The following is a 6,219-nucleotide window of genomic DNA, read 5'->3' as shown; positions in this document are numbered from 1 at the left end:
TAGATGACATTAATGATGAAAGAATAATTATTCATAAAAAAAAACTAAAACTGTGGAAACTGTAGTACAAATACCGATTCATTTGTTATTTCCGAGTTTTGTTTCTAAGAATGTTTGATAATAAACGTGAACATCATTTTACAGCGGTCTTGAAAGGTTTAAACCACGTTTAGTTATAATCACTATCATGATTTTATAGTATCATCTATATATATATCATCCAAAGATTTATGTAAATGTATATTAATTAATACTTCTATATATGTTTAAAAAGAAGAAAATTTTTAGAAGTGAATCGTTTTTATATAGGAACATTATTATGTACGGCCACATATTTTTGTGTTACATATGTGAGTTTTGAATATGAATTTTGATCATATAAATCTATTTCTAAAGTAAATTACATACATATATATAACGTGTGTGTGTGCGTGCATGTGTGTGCGTGCATGCGTGCATGTGTGCGAGAAAAGAAATAGCTTCGTGATAACGTAAAGATAAACATTACAGATTTATAAGGATAAAATACAACGTTAAAAAGTATATGCGCATGGAATGTAATTTTCTATGGTGAAAATAACGTAAAAGCTTCTTCATTAACATAACTCTGCTTTGGTGATCATTACAATCCGTAGGAAATAATCAAAGTTTAAAGGGATCCTGGAGTCGTCCTGTTTTTACTGCAAATTTGTTAGTACCAGCAGACATTTATTAGCTGTTCGGTAACTGCTTGTTGCCCAGAATTAAGATTATTTTTGCACAATTAAAATACACATTAAGGCTCGCAGTAATCGTCGCGGCCATATCAGGTTCGTGACGTCATATGCGACACGTTGAGAGATATTGCGTACGATTTGCAAATAAAAAGATACTTGGGTAAAACAACACTTGAAATCGCTTGAAAACACTTGTGAAAGTGGATGAAAACTCTTTTTTCCCCCCTGACAGTCAATAATTAGCCGTAAAAAGTATGTGAAATAAGGCATGTAGGAAAACACACGGTTTTGAAAGGAGTAGAAAATATGTACATGTAAAATTCTAATCTTGGATTTTCGCCCATTTTGATGAGTTTAACAAGTATGTGACAAATCACACCTGTATATAATAAAAAAAAAATGGTACGCAACACAATATTTCGTTGTCAACATGCCACTCATAAGAGCGGTCCCGGAAAATAGATGAAGAAAGAGAAACGCTTCGAAGTATTTGTAGTGTTTGCTGGGCGCACTCTATTAGTTCATCCTTTTATCGTTCTGAACTGTGTCGCTACTGTCAATGCGGAGTTCTCAACTGACTTCGGAGTCTTAACGTAGATAATTAACTTTGTTCGAAAAATGAGAAGTTTCAAATTTGTTAACTTTTTTCGTTTTTTGAATAAAGTCAACTTACATCACTTCGCCTAAATTAACATATGTATTGTAATTGCGCAAAAGGATTTTTAATTCTGTGCATTTAGTAACGAATATAGTATTAACAAATTTGTGGTAAAACAGGATGACTCCGGGATCTATCAATATATTTTATGTACAAATAATTCTCAAATATTGGACAAATAATTTTCAGGATCTCTATTGATAGGAGCAAACAGATAGTTCTTTAAGGCTCCTGGGTACTCGCTATGTCTTTCTTTGGTGACCTCAGAAACGAAGAAAATCATGCCAATTTATATGATGGTATATGTGGAGATAAAAGAATTATACGCACAAAATAACACTCGTGATCAGCACATTTGTAAAAATGACCGAACGCTCTCCTATAACAATTAATAAATAGCCATAAGTTAGTATAACATGCAACTTACGGTTTTTAATTTATTTTTCCTCATGATTACTATTACGTTAATTTTATGGCTATTTATTAAGGGTCCTCCTGCAACTATCCTTGTTTAATGACGTCGAAGCGAGAAAACGTATGTCAAGAATTCTTACGTTATACGTTCAAATAAAAAGGTATATTCACAAAATGACATTTGTGATCGATTCAGTACACTTGTAAAACTGTCCGTGTACTTTTACTCAATCAATAAACAAGCGTAAAATTAATTGAACGCGGAACCATTCGTCTTAACCTCTTTTGTCATGATTTTGTCAATATTAATTTTACGACTATTTATTGTTTGTTCGAATAAAATGATAATTTTACAAGTGTACCGAATTAATCACAAATGTCATTTTGTGAGTATATCTTTTTATTTGAATGTAAAACGCACGAATTCTTGACATGCGTTTTCTCGATTCTGACATCATCAAACAAGGATAGTTGCAGCGATTTTCTACCCAGGAGCTTTAATCGTTCGGGTTAAAGGAAAGCGTCTGGATATTTTTACAAATGTGCTAAATCGATCACGGGTGTACGTAAATTCTTTTATCTCTACATATACCGTCACATAAATTAGCATGATTTTCCTCGCTCTTGATGCCATCAAAGGATAGCAAATATCCAAAAGAAAATAAGCAATGGCCGAATTATAGAATATTTGATCTTACATTACATTACAAGAAAAAAACTCGTAGGTCATAAGTTAAATCATTATGATAATTTGTTTCGAGATCTGCATAATTAGTAAATTAAAATGAGGGATTGGTTTTAAATTACGTATCATTTCAAGATGTTTCATTATTCACGCGATCATTTTAACAATTTTATGTAGGTATCATTAAGTTCCATTTCGAGATACTTCGGATATCCTGTGCGCTGATTCCTAGAGCCAATAAAATTGCATATTATTACATTTCCTGTGTTTTAATTCCTCAGTACAAACAATAGTACATACATAAGTATTACGAATCGTCGCGAGAAAATGCACAACGAGTGGGTGAAGTACATAATTCGACAAAATTTTAATTCATATGTCGCAAATGACGCGTATACAATGAGATATCGTGAGATATATCCGGTGCTTAAATGAAACGTAACTTGATTTTTATATCATGCCAATAATTTTGCACGTCGCTGTCATTATGAAAATTGTTACGAAGCGATGACCCTTTATTAATTGTTTCTTGTTTTCCGTCTTATTAATCACTATGCAAATTTAGCCGAGACGATTTATTCGTAAGCTGGATAACGTTAGGCGACTATGATTGGAATAACAAAAAAAAATAAACGGCTATATGACGACCACTTTTATGAGTAAGAGATCCAAGTAGCACAAATATCTAAAAGATGTCTGTAAAAATGTCTAAAAAACGTTTTATGTTTTTAGACATCTTTTAGACGTTTTTAAAGGGTTTTTAGAAATTTGTTCTACTTAGGTAGCGTCCTGCAACACAACTACGAAAGGCAGATAATTTCAATCGCAAATGCACGTTATCGCGGAAATTGGACCTTATTAAGCAGAGTCTACAATGAAGATTTAAGGCGTAACCCTTAAGAAATTGACTAATCACAGTCGAATATGAGGAGAATAATCGACTGGTCGTGATTGGTCAATTTTTTAAGGCTTAAATTCTTATTGTAGACCCCGCTTTAACGAGAAACGCATGGGACAATTTTCTTGAAGAGATGAAAAATGCCTAAAGCCAGCAGCACACGAAATACAATTTCAATGGACATAATGAAACTTTAACACGCGAGACTCACCTCGATGTGATAATAAGAACTATTGTATTGCTATCTGAAAGATTGGAACTCTATTTTTGTTAATGATCACATGGATGTAAGACTTTTTATATCGAACACAGTCGAGACTTTATATTTACATGGTACAAGAAGCAACGATACTTTCTTTAGGTACATACATATGTGTGCGAAAAGTATGACGACCAACGATTTCATATATTCAAAAGAATGGAGCAAAGCATGTAGCAAGGAAAAGATATCGCGGCGGTACGAGTGACATGTCATCATGTCAAATAAAAGGTAACACCAAAAGGAAATATAATAAATTACTGTACAAATTATATCTTCATCGTCTCATGATTCCCTGATACGTTAAAGCCCAATGAAAAACCGCGGGCGATAGATTTCCCATCGGACCAACCATGTATTAATTGCTGTGCATTTATACACGGTTTCCGATAAATTAGAAATATATCGTTTGTGTCATTCTCTGTTCCTGTTACCTGTATTTTTTATTCTGCGTAGGGCTTAAGACTCTTGGATAGCCGCCATATTGGATTGATAATGTCAGAAGTGAAAAAGAGCGTGCTAAAAATTTTTGCGTGCTATTTTTATATAACAACAAATTCGCCCAAAAGAACACTTCAATCGCTTCAGCACACTTATATAATGTGCCGAAAATTAACATTTTCTTTGAACAGTAAATAATCGTAAAACGAGTCATAAGATCTAGTCGCGCGAGAAAACACGTAGATTGACAGTGTAGAAAATAATGAGAAATATGCTTCTCCACGTCTTATTTTGAGAGCTTGACTTAGATTTCGGAGCGTTTCACGAATTCTATGAGTACGTTAAAAGTAACGCAAGAGCAAATAACAATGGCAAACAAAAATCAATTGTGCCGTTACTTTGTATACCTTTTAGTTCATCGTTTCGTAGCGTGTGGCGCTATATCAGCTTCTGCTAGATTTAATAATGGAAAGTGGGATAGGTCGGACCTAAGAATCTAGGGTGTGTAAGGCAGATCCGTTGGCAAATCCGCGGTAAGGGGGATGTAGTGCTAGCCTTTCTACAATAGGATACTGTCGGGTGTTTCCGCCCGATAATTCCCGAAAGTGTAGATATATTTGGCATCCTTCAAAATAAAGTAGATTAGCGCAGCCCAAAATTATGCAGGACAGGGCATTTCTGTATGTAAAAGTTGGCACAGAACTCCTTGAGATAAGCATAAATCTCAATAAAACGACATTATCGATGGTCAAAAATGCGATCCTTTTTTAGCATCTTCGAAAAATTGTTACTATATATCACGCAAACTTCGGATATCTTCGGTAACATTCGTTATAAAACCGGCGGTGTCTCATAGTAGAAAGAGACGAATAAAAAAGAAGAGTGCTCTCACTCCGCAAATTAGCCAACCCCCTTGCCGAAAAGTTCACTTTATACTCCGTCCCTAGATTCTTAGGTCTAGATGTATTATGTTTATGGAGCCAGTAGTGCTTTCCTTCAGTCTGTGTAATTGGTAAGAAGAAGGAAACGGAAGAAGCGACACATGATTACATTACGAATCAATATCTACGAGCGCACACACTGGTGTATCATTTGTCTTCTCACACAATTTTATTAAAAATACACATCTATTCTTTCCTTCATAATGTCCATTCTCAGTTTTCTATTTTCCCTACATTGTCTCCTACTATAATGTATATAAATATTGTGTAACAGAGAAAGTACTACTATTAATATATCTCTGTCTTTCAACCTTGGTTTCAACTCTCCAATGACAATTTATTCTATGTGTCTACAGATAAAACAAGAAAAATGTATATGTTGCTCATTAGACGATCGTAACTTGTATTTTGCAGCTTTAAAAATATACGTTTCTGAAGCGAAAAGCATCTTGAACAAGTTCGGGACTTTCGGTCTTGAGCTCCGTGGAGAAGTGGAGTTGAAAGGTGACATATTACTGTTTAACAGATTGCCCGGAGCCTAATTCTAAATTATTCGCGTCAAAATATCGTCGGCTCAGTAGCAGCCAACCTAAGAGCAATTTGAATCCGTTAATTTTTCCCCCAAGTAATACGAACGGTTCAATGTCCACCAATAATACATTTATCAATTTGACAGAATTATAACAACGTTCAATTCTTCGGAGATCGGGACTTTTAAATGCGTCGTAAAGTCGTCGTACAACTTGTCCTTTTCTCATACTTTAACTCTGCGAAATATATACAACGTGACGTTATATCTGTATGTGTGTGAATCGGATATATCATAATAAATATTTGGTTTAGGCTTATTACAACATTTATTTGGAATTTTACATCGAGAAATTCTAATTCACTTAAACAAAATTTAATATATAGGCTCTTCTTGGACAAGTGTGCGTAATAAATTGGTATATTATTTGAGCGGTATCTCACTCATTTTAATTGTGTTTCGCGGTAAAGCTATATTATTATACCATTCGTACGTACAATTTAATCAACCTGTCTAATAATAATCTACAAAAATGAAGATTTTTTATCTTTCTCTATAAAGTAAAAGTTTGTAAAAGACTTAAAACAACCATTTCAATTTTTTAGAACACTTAGATACTATAGTGTCTTTTGTTATATTACTATATATATATCCATATATATATATATATATATATAT

The sequence above is a fragment of the Dinoponera quadriceps genome, unplaced genomic scaffold (genome assembly GCF_001313825.1).
Source record: "Dinoponera quadriceps isolate SergipeBrazil2010 unplaced genomic scaffold, ASM131382v1 scaffold96, whole genome shotgun sequence".
NCBI lineage: Eukaryota > Metazoa > Arthropoda > Insecta > Hymenoptera > Formicidae > Dinoponera > Dinoponera quadriceps.
Note: the sequence above shows the minus strand (reverse complement) of the source record.